This window comes from Tamandua tetradactyla, chromosome 12 (genome assembly GCF_023851605.1).
Source record: "Tamandua tetradactyla isolate mTamTet1 chromosome 12, mTamTet1.pri, whole genome shotgun sequence".
In the NCBI taxonomy this organism is placed as follows: Eukaryota; Metazoa; Chordata; class Mammalia; order Pilosa; family Myrmecophagidae; genus Tamandua; species Tamandua tetradactyla.
In genome coordinates, this window is record NC_135338.1 from 93,634,958 (window position 1) to 93,657,775 (window position 22,818).

Consider the following 22,818-nt stretch of genomic DNA (forward strand, 5'->3'; position numbering starts at 1 on the left):
CCCCCAGAACTATGAGTTCCCCAAGCCATTGCGCCAGTGCCCCTCCCCCACAGGCTGTTTCCTAGAGGGGGAAGGAAAGAGACTTCACTAGCAGCAGGGGCTGAGTGCAGCAAAATTCCAATTCTGGAATTAATGAACAAATTTTGACTACTAAAAATAGGCCCCCAGCTCAGCTGAACCTCTAGTAAAAGCGGAGGTCACTGGTTTTTGCCCTGAAACAGAGGGGGCAGGGCTGACAGAAAAAGAAAAAAGAAAAAAAAACAGAAGGCTTTTTGGATCTGAAAAGGTCTGGGCCCTGCAGGAAAGGAACGGGCACATAAGACCTGGAGATACACAGAGCAACATACCACCTTAAGCTCATGATTGGCAAACCTGAGGAATGGGGTCCTGCTCTTAGACCAAAGGATAAACATAGGTTAAAATGAAAGGTTGGAAAAAGATATTCCATGCAAATATCAGAAAAGAACAGGAGTAGCTATACTAATATCCAACAAATTATCCCTTCAAATATAAAACAGTTAAAAGAGACACTATGTATTAATAAAAGGAACAATTCAACAAGAAGACATAACAATCATAAATATTTATGTACTGAGCCAGAATGCTCCAAAATACATGAGGCAAACACTGAAAAGAGAAATAGACACATCTCCCATAATAGCTGGAGACTTCAATTCCCCACTCTCATCAATGGACAGAACATCTAGACAGAGGATCAATAAAGAAACAGAGAATTTGAATATTACAATAAATAAGCTAGACTAATAGAACATTACACCCCACAACAGCAGGATACACCTTTTTCTCAAGTGCTCATTGGATCATTCTCAAGGATAGACCATATGCTGGGTCACAAAGCAAGTCTCAATAAATTTAAAAAGATTGAAATCATACAAAACACTTCCTCAGATCATAAAGGAATGAAGTTGGAAATCAATAATAGGCAGAGTGCCAGAAAATTCACAAATATATGGAGGCTCAACAACACACTTTTAAACAACCAGTGGGTCAAGGAAGAAATTACAAGAGAAATCAGTAAATATCTTGAGGTAAATGAAAACGAAAACACAACATATCAAAATTTATGGGATGCAGCAAAGGCAGTGCTAAGAGGGAAATGTATTGCCCTAAAATACCTATATCAAAAAAGAAGAGCGAGCAAAAATCTAGGAATTAATTGTCTACTTGGAAGGACTAGAGAAAGAACAGCAAATTAACCCCAAAGCAAGCAAAAGGAAAGAAATAATGAAGATTAGAGCAGAAATAAATGAAATTGAGAACATGAAAACAATTGAGAAAATCAACAAAACCAGAAGTTGGTTCTGTGAGAAAATCAGTAAGATTGATGGACCCTTAGTGAGGTTGACAAAAAGAAGAAGAGAGAGGATGCAAATAAATAAAATCAGAAATGGAAGAGGAGACATAACCACTGACCCTGCAGAAATAAAGGAAGTAATGAGAGGATACTATGAACTTGATGCTAATAAACTAGACAATGCAGATGAAATGGACAACTTCCTAGAAAGGCATGAACAATCAATATCGACTCGAGAAGAAAAAGACGACCTCAACAAACCAATCACAAGTAAAGAAATTGAATCAGTCATTAAGAAGCTCCCCAAAGAGAAAAGTCCAGGACCAGATGACTTCACATGTGAATTCTACCAAACATTCAAGAAAGAATTAGTACCAGTCCTGCTCAAATTCTTCAAAAAAATTGAAGAGGAGGGACAGCTACCTAACTCATTTTACAAAGCCAATATCACCCTCATACCAAAGCCAGACAAAGATATTACAAGAAAAGAAAACTACAGACCAATCTCTCTAATGAACATAGATGCAAAAATCCTCAACAAAATTCTTGCAAATCAAATCCAGCAGCACATTAAAAAAATTATACACCATGACTGTGCTGGCTTGAAAGGATGCATGTCCCCTAGAAAAGCCATGTTTTAATCTAAATCCCATTTCATAAAGGCAGAATAATCCCTATTCCATACTGTGTTTGAAGCTGTAATCAGATCATCTCCCTGGACATGTGATGTAATCGAGAGTGGTTCGTAAGCTGGATTAGGTGACGACATACCTCCACCCATTCAGGTGGGTCTTGATTAGTTTCTGAAGTCCTATAAAAGAGGAAACATTTTGGAGAATAAAGGAGAGAGATTCAGAGAGAGCAGAGCAGAACAACATAGCCATGAGAAGCAGAGTCCCCCAGCCAGCGACCTTTGGAGATGAAGAAGGAAAATGCCTCCTGGGGAACTTCATGAAACAGGAAGCCAGGAGAAGTTAGCAGATGATGCTGTGTTCGCCATGTGCCCTTCCAGATGAGAGAGGAACTCAGACTGTGTTCACCATATGCCTTTCCAGATGAGAGAGAAACTCTGACTGTCTTCACCATGTGCCCTTCCACTTGAGAGAGATACCCCAAACTTCATTGGCCTTCTTGAATCAAGGTATCTTTTGCTGGATGCCTTTGATTAGACATTTCTATAGACTTCTATCGACAATTTTCTCAGCATTAGAACTGTAAACTAGCAACTTAATAAATTTCTCTTTTTAAAAGCCATTCCATTTCTGGTATGTTGCATTCTGGCAGCTAGCAAACTAGAACAATGACCAAGTAGGATTCATTCTAGGTCTGCAAGGATGATTCAACATAAGAAAATCAATTAATGTAATACACCACATCAGCAAATCAAAGCAGAAAAACCACATAATCATCTCAATTGATGCAGAAAAGGCATTTGACAAAATTCAACATCCTTTCCTGTTGAAAACACTTCAAAGGATAGGAATACAAGGGAACTTCCTCAACATAATAAAGGGAATATATGAAAAACCCACAGCTAACATCATCCTCAATGGGGAGAGACTGAAAACTTTCCCCCTAAGATCAGGAACAAGACGAGGATGTCCACTATCATCATTGTTATTCAACATTGCGTTGGAAGTTCTAGCCAGAGCAATCAGACAAGAAAAAGAAATACAAGGCATCAAAATTGGAAAGGCAGAAGTAAAACTCTCACTGTTTGCAGATGATATGATACTATATGTTAAAAACCCTGAAAAATCCACAGCAAAACTACTAGAGCTAATAAATGAGTACAGCAAAGTGGCAGGTTATAAGATCAACACTCAAAAACCTGTAGTGTTTCTATACACTAGTAATGAACATTCTGAGGGGGAAATCAAGAAAAAATTCCATTTACAATTGCAACCAAAAGAATAAAGTATTTAGGAATAAATTTAACTAAAGATACAAAAGACCTATACAAAGAAAACTACAAGAAATTGTCAAAAGAAATCACAGAAGACCTAAATAAATGGAAGGGCATATCATGTTCATGGATTGGAAGACTAAATATAGTTAAGATGTCAATTCTACCTAAATTGATTTATAGATTCAATGCAATACCAATTAAAATCCAAAAAACTTACTTTTCAGAAATAGAAAAACCAATAACCAAATTTATCTGGAGGGGCAGTGTGCCCCGAATAGCTAAAAATATCCTGAGAAAGAAAAATGAATTTGAAGGCCTCACGCTACCTGACTTTAAGGTATATTATAAAGCTACAGTGGTCAAAACAGTATGGTACTGGCATAAAGATAGATATACTACCAATGGAATTGAATAGAGTGTTCAGATACAGACCCTCTCATCTATGGACATTTGATCTTTGATAAGGCAGTCAAGCCAACTCACCTGGGACAGAATAGTCTCCAATAAATGGTGCCTAGAGAACTGGATATCCATATGCAAAAGAATGAAAGAGGATCCATCTCTCACACCCTATACAAAAGTTAACTCAAAATGGATCAAAGACCTAGACATTAGATCTAAGACCATAAAGCTTTTAGAAGAAAATACAGGGAAATATCTTATCAGTCTTATCATAGGAGGCAGTGTCCTAGACCTTACACCCAAAGCACAAGCACTGAAGAAAGAAAGAAAGAAATGGGAACTTCTCAAAATTAAACACTTTTATGCATCAGAGATCTTCGTCAAGAAAGTAAAAAGACAGTCTACACAATGGGAGACAATATTTGGAAATGATATATCAGATATAGGTCTAGTATCCAGAATATAGAAAGAGATTGTTCAACTCAACAACAAAAAGACAGACAACCCAACTACAAAATGGGCAAAAGACATGAACAGACACTTCTCAGAAGAGAAAATACAAATGGCCAAAAGGCACATGAAAAGATGTTCAATTTCCCTGGCTATTAGAGAAATGTAAATCAAAATCACAATGAGATATCATCTCACACCCACCAGCATGGCCATTATCAATAAAACAGAAAATGACAAGTGCTGGAGAGGATGTGGAGAGAAAGGCACACTTACCCACTGTTGGTGGGAATGTCAAATGGTACAACCGCTATGGAAGGCAGTGTGGTGGTTCCTCAGGAAACTAAGTATAGAATTGTCATATGATCCGGCAATACCATTGCTAGGTATCTAGTCAGAGGACATGAGGGCAAGAACACAAAGGAACATTTGCACACCAATGTTTATAGTTGCATTATTTACAATTGCCAAGAGATGGAAACAGACAAAATGTCCATCAACAGACAAGTGGCTAAGCAAGCTGAGGTATATACATACGATGGAATATTATGCAGCTGTGAGACAGAATAAAGTCATGAAGCATTTTACAATGTGGATGGACCTTAAGGACATTATGCTGAATGAGATTAGCCAGAAACAAAAGGACAAATACTGTATGGTCTCACTGATACGAACTGACATTAGTGAATGAAACTGTTGTGTACCCCAGAAAAGCCATGTTCTTTGGTCCTCATTCAGTATTGCTGGGTGGATCCTTTTCCCAAGGAGAAGTGACCCACCCAATTGTGGGTGGGGCCTTTTGATTAAGTGGTTTCCATGGAGATGTATCCCCCCCCATTCAAGGTGGGGTTGCTTATTTGAGCCCTTTTAGAGGGAATCATTTTGGAAAAAGCTTTAGAGCCCACACAGCTAGAGACTTTTGGATGTGCAGAAACAAAATTCTCCTGGGGAAGCTGTTTGAAGAAGCTGAAGAGAAAGCTAGCCATGTACCTTCCCAACTGATGGAGTTGTCCAGAAGCTATAGATCCTGGCAGAAACCAGCCATGTGCCTTCTTAGCTGATGGAGTTGTTCTGGATGGCATGACCCTTTCTTGAGTGAAGATAATCTTTAGTTGGTGCCTTAATTTGGACATTTTCATAGCCTCAAAACTGTAAACTTGTAACTTAAGAAATTCCTTTTTAAAAGCCAAAAAAAAAAAAATCAACAAATTTTCAGCTATACTGACAAAGAAAGAGAACACAACCAAAATCAGAAATGAAAAGGAGAATATTACTCCTGACCCCACAGAAATAAGGACTATACTGAGGATATGATGAATAATTCTATGAACCAAAGTGGGTAACCTAGATGAAAAGGAAAACTTCCTAGAAACACAAAAATTACTCAAGAATAAATAGAAGATCTCAACAGAACACCATCCAGTAAAGAGATTGAATCAGTCCTCAAAAACCTCTCAATAAAGAAATGCCCAGAGACTTCCTGGAAGATGGCGGCTTAGTAAGACGCGCGGATCTTAGTTTCTTCTCCAGGACACCTACTAGAGGAGTAGAAACGATACAGAAAGCGCCCAAAGCCACAACAGAGATAAAAAAGACAGCGTACCCCATCCTGGAACGGCTGGCTGGCTGAGAGAAGCAGCTCGGGTGAGATCGCCGAGGCGCGTGGGCCTTACCGGGCGGGGTGGCAAGCGGCCGGAGTTACTCCCTTCCCCCTTCCCGGGCCGGCTGGGAGAATTGGAGAGGTGGTCCCCTGAAACCAAGGCGACTGGCGCCCACACCACGCGCAGCCCCCGGACCAACTGAGAGAATTGGATCGGAAACCCCCAGGCCGCGGAGAACGGTGACCCCGTGACTCCCGGGGAACGTGCACTCTCTCGGGCGGGCCGCTGCCGCTGGCGCCCTCCCGCCACGCTTGTTGCCCAGGGCCGACTAGGAAATTCGGACGGGCTCTTTCCCTGGCTGCGGCGACCAGCAACCCTCCCTGCGTTCGGACACCCTCCCTGCGTTCGGACCCCGGGCCGGCTCAAGCCGCTTCGGCTAGCGAACCCCCAGGACGGCGAGAGTTTTCCAAAGTTTAAGGTCCCACAGGACCTTTTACTGGTGGGACCCGCAGACAAACGTGTGCCACGAGCGCCACCTACTGGGCAGGATAAGAAAAACAGAACCCAGAGATTTCACAGAAAAATATTACAACCTTGCTGGGTCCAACACCAAGAGAAATCTGAATAAATGCCCAGACGCCAGCAGCAGAAGATAACTGTCCACGCTCAAAAGATTGAGAATATGGCTCAGTCAAAGGAACAAACCAATAGCTCAAATGAGACACAAGAGCTGAGACAACTAATGCTGAATATACGAACAGAAATGGAAAACCTCTTCAAAAATGAAATCGATAAATTGAGGGAGGACATGAAGAGGACATGGGCTGAACATAAAGAAGAAATAGAAAAACTGAAAAAACAAATCGCAGAACTTATGGAAGTGAAGGATAAAGTAGCAAACATAGAAAAAATAATGGATAGCTACAATGATAGATTTAAAGAGACAGAAGCTACAATTAGTGAACTGGAGGATGGAACATCTGAATTCCAAAAAGAAACAGAAACTATAGGGAAAAGAATGGAAAAATTTGAACAGGGTATCAGGGAACTCAAGGGCAATATGAACCGCACAAATATACGTGTTGTGGGTGTCCCAGAAGGAGAAGAGAAGGGAAAAGGAGGAGAAAAACTAATGGAAGAAATTATCACTGAAAATTTCCCAACTCTTATGAAAGACCTAAAATTACAGATCCAAGAAGTGCAGCGCACCCCAAAGATTTAGACCCAAATAGGCGTTCTCCAAGACACTTACTAGTTAGAATGTCAGAGGTCAAAGAGAAAGAGAGGATCTTGAAAGCAGCAAGAGAAAAACAATCCATCACATACAAGGGAAACCCAATAAGACTATGTGTAGATTTCTCAGCAGAAACCATGGAAGCTAGAAGACAATGGGATGATATATTTAAAATACTAAAAGAGAAAAACTGCCAACCAAGACTCCTATATCCAGCAAAATTATCCTTCAAAAATGAGGGAGAAATTAAAACATTCTCAGACAAAAAGTCACTGAAAGAATTTGTGACCAAGAGACCAGCTCTGCAAGAAATACTAAAGGGAGCACTAGAGTCAGATACAAAAAGACAGAAGAGAGAGATATGGAAAAGAGTGTAGAAAGAAGGAAAATCAGATATGATATATATAATACAAAAGGCAAAATGGTAGAGGAAAATATTATCCAAACAGTAATAACACTAAATGTCAATGGACTGAATTCCCCAATCAAAAGACATAGATTGGCAGAATGGATTAAAAAACAGGATCCTTCTATATGCTGTCTACAGGAAACACATCTTAGACCCAAAGATAAACATAGGTTGAAAGTGAAAGGTTGGGAAAAGATATTTCATGCAAATAACAATCAGAAAAGAGCAGGAGTGGCTATACTAATATCCAACAAATTAGACTTCAAATGTAAAACAGTTAAAAGAGACAAAGAAGGACACTATATACTAATAAAAGGAACAATTAAACAAGAAGACATAACAATCATAAATATTTACGCACCGAATCAGAATGCCCCAAAATACGTGAGGAATATACTGCAAACACTGAAAAGGGAAATAGACTCATATACCATAATAGTTGGAGACTTCAACTCACCTCTCTCATCAAGGGACAGAACATCTAGACAGAGGATCAACAAAGAAATAGAGAATCTGAATATTACTATAAATGAACTAGACTTAATAGACATTTATAGGACATTACATCCCACAACAGCAGGATACACCTTTTTCTCAAGTGCTCATGGATCATTCTCAAAGATAGACCATATGCTGGGTCACAAAGCAAGTCTTAACAAATTTAAAAAGATTGAAATCTTACACAACACTTTCTCGGACCATAAAGGAATGATGTTGGAAATCAATAATAGGCAGAGTGCCAGAAAATTCACAAATACGTGGAGGCTCAACAACACACTCCTAAACAACGACTGGGTCAAAGAAGAAATTGCAAGAGAAATTAGCAAATACCTCGAGGCGAATGAAAATGAAAACACAACATATCAAAACTTATGGGACGCAGCAAAGGCAGTGCTAAGAGGGAAATTTATTGCTCTAAATGCCTATATCAGAAAAGAAGAAAAGGCAAAAATTCAGGAATTAACTATCCATTTGGAAGAACTGGAGAAAGAACAGCAAGCTAACCCCAAAGCAAGCAAAAGGAAAGAAATAACAAAGATTAGAGCACAAATAAATGAAATTGAAAACATGAAAACAATAGAGAAAATCAATAAGGCCAGAAGTTGGTTCTATGAGAAAATCAATAAGATTGATGGGCCCTTAGCAAGATTGACAAAAAGAAGAAGAGAGAGGATGCAAATAAATAAGATCAGAAATGGAAGAGGAGACATAACTACTGACCTCACAGAAATAAAGGAGGTAATAACAGGATACTATGAACAACTTTATGCTATTAAATACAACAATTTAGAGGAAATGGACGGGTTCCTGGAAAGACATGAACAACCAACTTTGACTCAAGAAGACATAGATGACCTCAACAAACCAATCACAAGTAAAGAAATTGAATTAGTCATTCAAAAGCTTCCTAAAAAGAAAAGTCTAGGACCAGATGGCTTTACATGTGAATTCTACCAAACGTTCCAGAAAGAATTAGTACCAATTCTCTTCAAACTCTTCAAAAAAATCGAAGTGGAGGGAAAACTACCTAATTCATTCTATGAAGCCAACATCACCCTCATACCAAAACCAGGCAAAGATATTACAAAAAAAGAAAACTACAGACCAATCTCTCTAATGAATACAGATGCAAAAATCCTCAATAAAATTCTAGCAAATCGTATCCAACAACACATTAAAAGAATTATACATCATGACCAAGTAGGATTCATCCCAGGTATGCAAGGATGGTTCAACATAAGAAAATCAATTAATGTAATACACCATATCAACAAATCAAAGCAGAAAAATCACATGATCATCTCAATTGATGCAGAGAAGGCATTTGACAAGATTCAACATCCTTTCCTGTTGAAAACACTTCAAAAGATAGGAATACAAGGGAACTTCCTTAAAATGATAGAGGGAATATATGAAAAACCCACAGCTAATATCATCCTCAATGGGGAAAAATTGAAAACTTTCCCCCTAAGATCAGGAACAAGACAAGGATGTCCACTATCACCACTATTATTCAACATTGTGTTGGAGGTTCTAGCCAGAGCAATTAGACAAGAAAAAGAAATACAAGGCATCAAAATTGGAAAGGAAGAAGTAAAACTATCACTGTTTGCAGACGATATGATACTATACGTCGAAAACCCGGAAAAATCCACAACAAAACTACTAGAGCTAATAAATGAGTACAGCAAAGTAGCAGGTTACAAGATCAACATTCAAAAATCTGTAGCATTTCTATACACTAGTAATGAACAAGCTGAGGGGGAAATCAAGAAACGAATCCCATTTACAATTGCAACTAAAAGAATAAAATACCTAGGAATAAATTTAACTAAAGAGACAAAAAACCTATATAAAGAAAACCACAAAAAACTGCTAAAAGAAATCACAGAAGACCTAAATAGATGGAAGGGCATACCGTGTTCATGGATTGGAAGACTAAATATAGTTAAGATGTCAATCCTACCTAAATTGATCTACAGATTCAATGCAATACCAATCAAAATCCCAACAACTTATTTTTCAGAAATAGAAAAACCAATAAGCAAATTTATCTGGAAGGGCAGGGTGCCCCGAATTGCTAAAAACATCTTGAGGAAAAAAAACGAAGCTGGAGGTCTCGCGCTGCCTGACTTTAAGGCATATTATGAAGCCACAGTGGTCAAAACAGCATGGTATTGGCATAAAGATAGATATATCGACCAATGGAATCGAATAGAGTGCTCAGATATAGACCCTCTCATCTATGGACATTTGATCTTTGATAAGGCAGTCAAGCCAACTCACCTGGGACAGAGCAGTCTCTTCAATAAATGGTGCCTAGAGAACTGGATATCCATATGCAAAAGAATGAAAGAAGACCCATCTCTCACACCCTATACAAAAGTTAACTCAAAATGGATCAAAGATCTAAACATTAGGTCTAAGACCATAAAACAGTTAGAGGAAAATGTTGGGAGATATCTTATGGATCTTACAACTGGAGGCGGTTTTATGGACCTTAAACCTAAAGCAAGAGCACTGAAGAAGGAAATAAATAAATGGGAACTCCTCAAAATTAAACACTTTTGTGCATCAAAGAACTTCATCAAGAAAGTAGAAAGACAGCCTTCACAATGGGAGACAATATTTGGAAATGATATATCAGATAAAGGTCTAGTATCCAGAATTTATAAAGAGATTGTTCATCTCAACAACAAAAAGACAGCCAACCCAATTACAAAATGGGAAAAAGACTTGAACAGACACCTCTCAGAAGAGGAAATACGGATGGCCAAGAGGCACATGAAGAGATGCTCAATGTCCCTGGCCATTAGAGAAATGCAAATCAAAACCACAATGAGATATCATCTCACACCCACCAAAATGGCCATTATCAACAAAACAGAAAATGACAAGTGCTGGAGAGGATGCGGAGAAAGAGGCACACTTATCCACTGTTGGTGGGAATGTCAAAGGGTGCAACCACTGTGGAAGGCAGTTTGGCGGTTCCTCAAAAAGCTGAATATAGAATTGCCATACGACCCAGCAATACCATTGCTAGGTATCTACTCAAAGGACTTAAGGGCAAAGACACAAACGGACATTTGCACACCAATGTTTATAGCAGCATTATTTACAATTGCAAAGAGATGGAAACAGCCAAAATCTCCATCAACAGAAGAGTGGCTAAACAAACTGTGGTATATACATACGATGGAATATTATGCAGCTTTAAGACAAGATAAACTTATGAACCATGTAATAACATGGATGGACCTAGAGAATATTATGCTGAGTGAATCCAGCCAAAAACTAAAGGACAAATACTGTATGGTCCCACTGATGTGAACGGACATTCGAGAATAAACTTGAAATATGTCATTGGTAGCAGAGTTCAGCAGGAGTTAGAAACAGGGTAAGACAATGGGTAATTGAAGCTGAAGGGATACAGACTGTGCAACAGGACTAGATACAAAAACTCAAAAATGGACAGCACAATAATACCTAATTGTAAAGTAATCATGTTAAAACACTGAATGAAGCTGCATCTGAGCTATAGGTTTTTGTTTTGTTTTGTTTTGTTTTGTTTTGATTTTACTATTATTACTTTTATTTTTTTCTCTATATTAACATTCTATATCTTTTTCGGTTATGTTGCTAGTTCTTCTAAACCAATGCAAATGTACTAAGAAATGATGATCATGCATCTATGTGATGATGTTAAGAATTAATGATTGCATGTGTAGAATGGTATGATCTCTAAATGTTGGGTTAATTTCTTTTTTCCCGTTAATTAAAAAAAAAAAAAAAGAGAAGGGATAATTGGAGATGAAGGGATACAGACTGTACAACGGGACTGGATATAAAAACTCAGAAATGGACAGCACAATACTACCCAATTGTAATGCAATTATGTTAAAACACTGAATGAAGCTGCATGTGAGGTATAGGTTTTTTGTTTTTGTTTTTTTTTTCTTTCTATTATTGTTTTAATTCTTATTCTGTTGTCTTTTTATTTCTTTTTCTAAATTGATGCAAATGTACTAAGAAATGATGAATATGCAACTATGTGATGTTATTAAGAATTACTGATTGTACATGTAGATTGGAATGATTTCTAATTGTTTTGTTAATTCTTTTTTTAAATAATAAAAAAAAAAAAAAAAAAAAAAAAAAAGAAATGCCCAGGACCAGACAGCCTCACAGGTGAATTTTACCACACATTCCAAGAAGTATCAACACCTATCCTACTAAAAATCTTCAAAAAAAATTGAAGAGGAGGGAATTCCCTGGCTCATTCTAAAAGGCCATCAATACCCTTATACCAAAGCCAGATAAAGATACCACAAGAAAACTACAGATTCATATCCCTTATGAATATAGACGCAAAAGTCCACAACAGAATACTATCAATCCAAGTCAACAACACATCAAAAAAAATTATACATCATGATCAAGTGTGGTTCATTACAGGAATGCAAGGACAGTTCAACATAAGAAAATCAACTAATATACAACATTAACAGAACAAGGTGGGGAAACACACACATATGAACATCTCAATTGATGCAGAAGAGGCATTTTCCAGCATCCCTTCTTGATAGAAAACAACCTAGAAAAGTAAGAACAGAAGTAAACATCCTCAACATGAAAAAAGGCATATGTGAAAACCCACAGCTAACATCACAATCAGCTTTACCTCTAAGATCAGGAACAAGACAAGGGTGCCCTCTGTCACCACTGTTATTCATCATTGTACTGGAAGTTCTTGCTAGAGCAATTAGGTAAGAGAAATAATGAAAAGGCATCCAGATTGGAAAGGAAGGAGTAAAATTTTCCCTATATGCAGATGACATGATCCTGGATACAGAAAATCTTTAAAAATTCACAACAAAGTTACTGGACCTAATAAATTCAACAATGGGGTGGGATACAAAGTAAACATGCAAAAATTAGTACTGTTTCTATATACAAATAATGAACAATCTGAAGAAGAAATCAAGAAAAAAATCCATTTACAATAACAACTAAAAGACTGACATATCTAGAAATAAATCTAACCAAGAATGTTAAGGACTTGTACCAGAAAACTACAAGACATTGCTAAAAAGAAATTAAGGAAGACCTAAATAAATGGAAAGACATTCCATATTTATGTATTCGAAGTCTAAATATCATTAAGATGTCAATTCCACTCAAAACAATTCATAGATTCAATGCAATTCTAATCATATTTCCAACAGTCTTCTTTGCAGAAATGGAAAAGCCAATCTGCAAATTTATATGGAAGAGTAAGGAACCCAAATAGCCACAGCCATCTTGAAAAAGAAGAATAAAGTTGGAAGATTCACACTTCCTGGTCTTAAAACATTACAAAGCCACACTATTCAAAACAGCATGGGGCAGGCCACGGTGGCTCAGCAGGCAGAGTTCTCGCCTGCCATGCGGGAGACCTGGGCTCGATTCCCAGTGCCTGCCCATGTAACAAACAAACAAACAAACAAAATAACAGCATGGTAGTGACACAAGGGCATATAAACCAATGGATCAACTTGAGGGTTCAGAAATCAACCCTTACATTTATGGTCAATTGATTTTTGACAAGAATGGCAGGTCCATTCAATTGGGAAAGAACAGTCTCTTCAGCAAAAGGGGCTGGGAAAACTCAAAATACATTTGCAAAAGAATGAAAGAGGATCCCTATCTCACACCATATACAAAAATTAACTCAAAACATGTAGACCGCATTGCTAGGGTAGCTCAGTGGTATAATTCTCATCTGACATGTGGGAGACCCAGGTTTGATTCCCAGAGCCTACACATGCACCCCACCCCCCAAAAAATTCAGAAAGCCTCGAAGATTTTCTGGGTGATGCAATGGTGGCTCAATGGCAGAATTCTTGCCTGCCACGCTGGAGACCCGAGTTCAATTCCTAGTGCATGCCCATGTTAAAAAAAAAAAAAAAAAGTGTATAGACCAAAATGTAAGAATCAGAACTATAAGACTCCTAGATGAAAACACAGGGAAGCATCTTCAGGATCTTGTGGTAGATGTAGTTTCTTAGACTTTATACCCAAAGCATAAGCAACAAAAGAAAGAAAAAAGATACATGGGACCTCCTTAAAATTCAAAACTCTCATAAAAAGGACTTTGTCACAAAAGTAAAAAGACAACCTACTCAATGGGGAAAAAATATTTGGAAATCACATATCTGATGTTCTAGATTGCTAGCTGCCAGAATGTGATATACCAAATATGGAACAGCTTCTAAAAAGGGGTATTTATTAAGTTGCAAGTTTATAGTTCTAAGGCCATGAAAATGTTCCAATTAAAGCAAGTCTATAATAATGTCCGAATTAAGGCACCAACAAGAGGTTACCCTCACTCAAGCAAGGCTGATGATGTTCAGGGTTTCTCTCTCAACTGGAAAGGCACATGGAGAACAGGGCAACATCTGCTAGCTTTCTCTCCAGGCTTCTTGTTTCATGAAGCTCCCCAAGGGGCATTTTCCTTCTTCATCTACGAAGGTCTCTAGCTACATGGGCTCCAGTGGTTCTTGTGGTACTCTGTAGCCGTTCCCAAGATGTTTCTTCTTTTAACAGTAAACTAATCAAGACCCACCTGGAATAGGTGGGGTCACATCTCCCTCTAATCAAATGTTAACACCCACAATTGGGCGCCCCACATCTCTGTGGAGATACGCTAATCAAGTTTCCAACATACAGTACTGAACAGTGATTAGAAGAAATGTCTGCCTCCACGAGCTGGATCAGGATTAAAACATGGCTTTTCTAGGGCACATAATCCTTTCAAACCAGCACACGTGATAAGGGTTTAATACCCAGGATATATTTTAAAAATCCTACAACTCAACAATAAAATGACAACCCATTTCAAAAATGGGTAAACGACTTGGATATTTCTCCAAAGATGATATATAAATGGTTTAAAAGCATACCAAAGGATGCTCAACATCAATAGCCATTACAGAAATGCAAAATCAAAACCACAATGACATATTGCACACCTATTACAACAGCTACTATTTAAAAAAAAATTACAAGTGTTGGAGAGGATATAGGTAAATACAAATGGTCATTCATTGCTGGTGGGAATGTAAAACGGTATAGCCACTGGGGAAGACAATTGGACAGTTTCTCAAAAAGCTAATGAATCAGTTAACATATGGACTCTGCAAATCCCAAAGCTGGGACTCAGATAGATAGATATTTGCACACCAATGTTCATAGCGCATTATTCACAACTGCCAAAAGATGGAAGCAACCCTAGTGTCCTTGACGTGATGAATGGATAAATGAAATATAGTATACGCAGGCAGTGGAAAATTACTGAACCCTATGGAAAATTACTGAACAACATGGATGTTGCAGATGTCACATTGTATGAAATAAATCAGACACAAAAGTACAAACATTTTATGACCTCACTGATAAGAAATAATTAGAATAAGCAAACACGGATCCTGGAGTCTAGGCTACCAGCACACAGGGTGGGAGGTAGGGAATGAGAAGTTGCTGCTGAAATTATACAGTTTCTATTTGGGTTGATTGTGAAGTTTTGGTGGTGGTGATGGTAGCAAACATAATCAACAGTATTGAATTATATATGTGAATGTGACTTAAAAGGGGAAATTCTAGGTTATACATGTTACTAGAATGCAGATTTAAAAAATTGGATGGTACGTGTGCCAGTTTGAAGCTATTAAGTACCCCAGAAAAGCCATGTCCTTTTTTTGTTTTTGCACATGGGCAGGCACCAGGAATCAAACCCAGGTCTCCGGCATGGCAGGTAAGAATTTTGCCTGCTGAGCCACTGTGGCCCCCCCAAAGCCATATCTTTTAATCCCCATTCAATGTTGCTGGGTGGAATCTTTCTGATTGTTTCCATGGAGATGTGACCCACCCAATTTTGGGTGGTAACTTTTGATTAGATGGCTTCCATGGAGATGTGTCTCCACCCATTCAAGGAGGGGCCACTTACTGAACCCCTTTAAGAGGGAATCATTTTGGAAAAAGCTTTAGAGCCACCAGAAACAACAGAGCCTATGTAAGGGACAGGGCCCTGGGGAAGCCATTGAAGAAGCCTGGAGAAAAAGCTAGCAGCCATCACCATGTGCTTTTCCAGCTGAGGGAGAAACCCTGAACATCATCAGCTTTCTTGAATCAAGGTATCTTTCCCTGGATGCCTTAATTTGGACATTTTCATGGCCTAAGAATTGTAAACTTGCAACTTATTAAATTGGTACAAAGCCGATCTTCATCAGCTGTGCTTTCTAGAAAGGCCCTGATGAGAAGGCAGACACATGAAAGGAACTCGGACTCACTCTCTGGCCCCGGGAGCAAACCCACCAGGTGGACACCCTTTGTTGCCGCAATCAGACTTGTGGAATGCACAGCTTGGAGAATGAGACTTAGAAAAATAGGACAAGAAGAAGAGGCCTAAGCTCTAACCCATCAGTTCTGGGCACGTTTCCTTCTGCCTCGGTGTTCCAATAAGCAGCCAGAGCAGAACTTGCTTGACAGCTGCCATTTTCCTTTCTGTTTGGTGTTTTTGGACTATAAATTGCCAATGCTCCCCAAACTCTTTGGAACACTTGATTTTTATTTGTACTTGCCCAGTTTGTGAACTGTTACATTGTTAATCGAGCTCTCTTTTTTCTATCTGCAGTAGCAGCTCTTTTGACCAATGCCAGGTCTCTCCCTTCCTTTTCAGTGAACTTGGAAGTGCACAGATTTCTCAACAGAGCTTTCTATAGCCCTGGCAAGAGCTAGTTCCCCACAAGCCAGAGGAACACTGGGCTCTTTTCACCATGCCTCGCCCTTTGTGGGTGCTGCGGCATCAGTGCCCACCCCACGCCAGCCCCGGCCCGGGCTGAAGGTGGCACCCATCTCACCCAGACACCCTCCAGGCCAGAACCACAGTTCCCACAGTCGCTCCATGACACACCGCCATGGCTGGCTCTGAGCCCAAGCTGCTGCTTGGGAGACCCTGAGGAGTGAGGAGATCACATTCTTCTCTTCTGGAGAGCAACACAGGCACAAAGCACCACACCAGACAGCCTTTCACGGGGTGTGCCATGCACTCAGCCTGCCCCAAGGGAAGCTGCTGTGCCCAGAGCCACGGCCACGGTACCCCCCATGGCGTGCTTTATGCAGATGCGGCCACCTGCAGGGCCCCACCCCCACCCCAGGGAGAGCCGGTGGCCCCGGGGCGGCCACCTACAAGTGGGATTAGATGGCACCTTCAGCGAAGGCGCTGCCCCACGATGATCGCAGGCAAGTATTCCAACACAACCCAGAAATCCAAAACAGAATTACAGAGAGAAAGCTAGGAAGCTAAAAGGACAAAAAGGCAAGGGAAGAGCTTGCAGGGGAGAAAAGAAATGCAGCAGGCAGGTCGAGCTATTTCTTTGGAAGCAGTAATACAAGCCGAACCAAGCCGAGCAGCAGCGCATTAGAGGCAGCTCAGGGCCCCTGCATTGAGTGGGGAACCGTCTCCGCCCCGTGCAGACCTGAGACCTGCAGCCACCTGGACCACTCCTGAGCTCCTCCCCGAGACCCGCCACGGTTCTGAGTCCTCGATGTACCGCCCCCCCTCCCCCCCAGCTTAGGTTGCTACTGCAAGTGAGCCCCTAGGGTGGCAAAGTGTCCCTGAAAGTGAGAAAGGGGGCAGGACTCGGAAACTGCGTGCACCCCAGGGTTCGGGAAGGTGGGTTGCAGGGCCCCAGCACTTTGCCCCAGTTCGGGACGCTCCACCTGGAATCATCCACCGTCATCTCTGCCAGCACCTTCCCGTGGCTTGCACCCAGCCAGCCTTCACGCTCCTGCTTAGGGCTTCAGGCACGTGGGATCCCGGGGAAGGAAGAAAGGAGAGGGTGTGGGAGGTTCCAGCGGACTGAAAGCCACAGGGAGGCGAGTGAGGAGGGAAAGTCCGCTGTCCTCTCCAAGGCCTCTTCCCCGGGCTCGCTCTGGCCTCCCTCTTTCATATGGTAATTCCTTGCTCAGCTCAGCTATCAATAGGGCAGCTGAAGTGGGGGCTCCCCTTCCTCCAGGAACCTTTGTGAAGCGTCTCTCCCTTCTGGGAAACTGTCTGGATGGCCGTGTACAGGGACCCAGGAAAGCCTCCGTGTGGGGGGAGGGGGGGGGGGAGAGGGGTCGAGGGAAAGGCCCCCAAATGGCTCCTGGGAACAGACTTGCAGAGAGCCAGGCCTGCTGTTCTTTCACCTTCTCCAGCATGACTCCCCTTCCTTTCAGCAGTCCCTGAACTCCCCACCGCCCCCCAGTCTCAGAGCTGGGGTGGGCAGTTGCCTGGACAACCTGGCCGTCCAAGCCCAGCCTTGCTCTCTGGGGTCCTGGAGCGCGGGGGAGGAGAGGGGCCCCGCTCATCAGAAGCAATGCTTCCTGCCCTGCAGGGGGCCGGGCTGGGGGCCAGGAGCTGCAAGGAGGCAAGCGAAGGTGGCATTCGGTCCAGAAAGGCTGGGGGCAGGGCTGGGGGAGCTGCCAGGCGGCGGCCGCATCTGCACTCAAACGCCAACCCCCTCGGAAAGCTAGCGTCCGCGTGTCTGCTTTCTCTTTCAAAAGAGAAAGGCGGTGTCTTCCTCCTACACTTGGGATGATTAGACGAGGTGAAGGACGCGAGTTCTTAGCATGGCCCAGCACACATTTTCTTTCTTTCTTTTTTAAACAGTTTTATTCACACACCGTACAATCCATTCAAAGTGTACAATCAGTGACCCGTGGAATAATCTATTGGCTATGCATTCACCACCATGATCAATTTGAGGACATTTTCACAGCTCTAAAAAATAGGAAAAAAATTCCCATACCCCCATGCCCCTCTATTATTGATGCTTAGCTTTGGTATAGGACCTTTGTTACAATTGGTGAAATAACATTAAATGTTACTGTGTTACTATAGGCCTTAATTTGCATCAATTGTATCTTTCCCATATACCACCCTATTAACACCTTGTAACACTGATGTACATTTGCTCTAGTTCATGTAAGAATGTTCTTATATTTGTACTGTTAACCAGTCCTTGTCCACAACAGGGCTCACTATATTACAGTCCCATGTTTTATCCTCTAGCTCTCCTTCTAGTGACATAACATCTCCAGACTTCCCCTTTCAACCACACTCACCCTCAGCCTTAATCACATTTAAACGATATTATGGTACCGTCACGTCATTTCCAAAGACTTACAATCAACCTTGTTAAATATTCCATATACCTTAAGCATTACTTGCCCTTTTTTTTTTTTTACCCTCTATCTCCTGGTGACCAAAACTTTAGATTTTAACTACCAGAGTTTACTCATTATAATTAGTTTATTATTAGTAAGACCTTACAATTTTTCTCCTTTTATGTCTGACTTAATTTCGCCCAACATAATGTCCTCAAGGTTCACCCATGTTTTTGCATACATCAGGACTTCATTCCTTCTTATAGCTGCATAATAGTCCATCATTTGAACATACCATAGTTGTTTGTTTGTTTTTTTAATCTACCTGTCGGCTGATGGACACTTAGGTTGCTTCCATCTTTTGGAAATAGTGAATAAAGCAGCTATGAACATTGGTGTGCAAATATCTGTTTGCGTCCCTGCTTTCAGTTCTTCTGAGCATACACCTAGTAATGGGATTGCTGGATCGTACGGCAGTGCTTTACTTAGCTGCCTGAAAAGCAGTTTGGCAGTTCCTCAAAGAGGCTGCACCACTCTACATTCCCAGCAGCAGTGAATAAGTATTCCTATTTCTCCACATCTTCTCCAGCACTTGTCTGTTTTAGTTTTTATTTTATTTTTTTTAAATAGTGGCCATTCTAGTAGATGTGAAATGATATCACCTAGTGATGTGAACATCTCTTCATGTGCTTTTTAGCCATTCATGTTTCCTTTTTGGAAATACATCTGTTCATGTCATTTGCCCATTTTTCAATTGGGTTGCCTTTTTATTATTGCTGGGTTGTAAGATTTCTTTCTATAGTCTGGAAATTAAACCCTTACTGGATATGTGGTTTCCAAATATTTTCTCCCACTGAATAGGCTACCTTTTTATTTTCTTGACAAAGTCCTTTGGAACAAAAGGTATTCAGTTTTGAGGAGGTCCCATTTATCTATTTCTTCTTTCATTGCTTATACTTTGGGTGTAAGGTCTAGGAAACCACCTCCGACCGCAAGATCTTTAAGATGCGTCCCTACATTTTCTTCTAGTTTTATGGTCCCAGTTCTAAGGTTTAGGTCTTTGATATATTTTGAATTAATGTTTGTATAAAGTGTGAGGTATGTAGTAGTACCACTATGTGGCATATACCAGAAGAGCTGAAAGCAGTGACGCAAACATTTTCACACCGATATTCATAGCAGCATTGTTCACAATCACTAAAAGATGGAAACGATCCAAGTGCCCATCAACAGACAAGTTGATTAACAAAACATGGTATTTACACACGATGGAATATTATGCAGCAATAAGATGAAATGACGTCCTGAAGCACATGACAAGATGGATGAGCCTTGAGGACATAATGCTGAATGAAAATAGCCAAACACTAAAGGACAGATACTGTATGATTCCACTTTTATGACCATGGTAAAGGTAAAATCAGAGGCTTATAATACAGAACATAGAAACCTGAGGTGGGTGAACAGTTTGCTAACGAGATTGAACTTAATGGTAAGGGAATGGACAGAAGTGAAGGTGGTTCACTAGTGGATCTATAAGTAATATTACCATATTAAAGGTGAATAAGATTGAAAGGGGTTATATAAACTTGTGTCCCACCAATTAACACTACAAATATGAACAAATTCTTCCATGAACTACTGCAAAGGTATGAATCTTGTACAAAAAGTGTATAATTTGGGGGTTTAGGGGGAAAACTGCTATTGTATGCTATGGGCCATGTTCTAGTTTGCTAGCTGCAGGAATGCAATATACCAGAAAGAGAATGGCTTTTAAAAAGGGAAGTTTAGTAGGTTGCTAGTTTACAGTTCTAAGGCCGAGAAAATGTCCCAATTAAAACAAGTCTATAGGGTGGGCCACGGTGGTTCAGCAGGTAAGAGTGCTTGCCTGCCTGCCATGCCCGAGGACCCGGATTCGATTCCCGGTGCCTACCCATGTTAAAAAACAAAACAAAACAAACAAGTCTATAGAAATGTCCAATCAAAGGCATCCATTCAGGGAAAGATACCTTGGTTCAAGAGGCCGATGAAGCTCAGGGTTTCTCTCTCAAGTGAGAAGGCACATGGTGAACACAGTCAGAGTTTCTCTCTCATCTGGAAAGGCACATGGTGAACATGGTCAGGGTTCCTCTCTCATCTGGAAGGGCACATGGCGAACACAGCATCATCTGCTTGCTTCTTCTCCTGGCTTCCTGTTTCATGAAACTCCCTGGGAGGTGTTTTCCTTCTTCATCTCCAAAGGTCACTGGCTGGTAGACTCTGCTTCTTGTGGCTATGTCGTTCTGCTCTCTCTGAAACTCTCATTCTCCAAAATGTTTCCTCTTTTATAGGACTCGAGAAACTTATCAAGACCCACCCAAATGGGTGGAGACATGTCGTCACCTAATCCAGTTTAACAACCACTCTTGATTAAATCACATCATCCTGGGAGATGATCTGATTACAGTTTCAAACATACAGTATAGAATAGGGTTTATTCTACCTTTATGAAATGGGATTTAGATTAAAACATGGCTTTTCTAGGGGACATACATCCTTTCAAACCAGTACAGGCTATGTTTAACAGGAAAACATCAACAGTACCACAGCAATACCATGGGTACATAATGGGGGGAGGGTCAAGAGTTAGGGGGAGGTTTGAATTTTCTATTTGGTGAGGGTGTGTTAATTGGCTATCTTTCTCTTGGGAACAGTGAAATTATCTAAAATGGAGAGTGTTGGTGGACTGTTGCCTTTGGACATTATACATGAGGCCCAATAGACAGAGGTGGCTGAAAGATGCACTGAGAAGTAGGTTGGCGAATGGTGGTGTAAACATATGACGGAACACAGTGCTGCTACAGAAAGGAACAAAGTTGTGACACATGCAATGATGTGAATGAACCTGTGGGAGGACATTTGGTGAGGCAAAATAAGCCAGAAACAAAAGAGCAAATATTGTATGATCTCGTTTAGAAAATACATATAAGAAAGCTGGGACACAGATTACAAGCTTTTATAGCAGTTATATTTAGTCCGGAGTGGTAACTTATTTCTGGATTTTCAGGGGCTGTTTTCTATATGTATAACCTGGTATATAGAGATAAGAGTGAAGCCAATCAGGTCGGGATTAAGAAAATTCAGAATATAGGGTAGAGAAGACATTGCCTGCATTTTAGAACTTCACCTACTCTTTCAGACCAAAAGAAAACATTTTCTTATGTCCAAAACCTAGGTTTTCTATAGCACGTAATCTAACTCAACCTGTCTGGATAGATCATTTAGACAGTCCGAACACAGAGAGCCCAGAATAAGAATGAGGGCCTTTAATCCTGTATAGCTTAATGTAATGCCTGGATAAATCCCAGAGTATAATAAGCAGAAAATCTAAAAGTATTGGCAAAGTCCCCTGAGGGATGGGAGAAGAATACGGAGCTATTAAACTTTACCGCTGAGGAAACCCCAGATACTGTGTCAAACATTAGGGACACCCAAACCTATAGGCCAAGCCCTTGACCTTGAGGCTTACTCTTGTGATGCTTATGTAGGTAGGTGAGCTTAGCCTACCTACAGGCATGCCTAAGAGTCACCTCTGGAGGACCTCTTTTGTTACTCAGCTGTGACCTCACTCTCTCTAAGCCCAGCTCCGCAAGTGAGACCATTGCCCTCCCCTCTACGTGAGACATGACAGCCAGCAGTGAAAGTCTCCTTGGCAACATGGGAGATGACTCCCAAGGATGAGCCTTGCCCTGGCACTGTGGGATCAACAATTCCATCCTGACCAAAAGGGAGAAAAGAAGTGTAGCAAATAAGGTATCAGTGGCTGAGAGA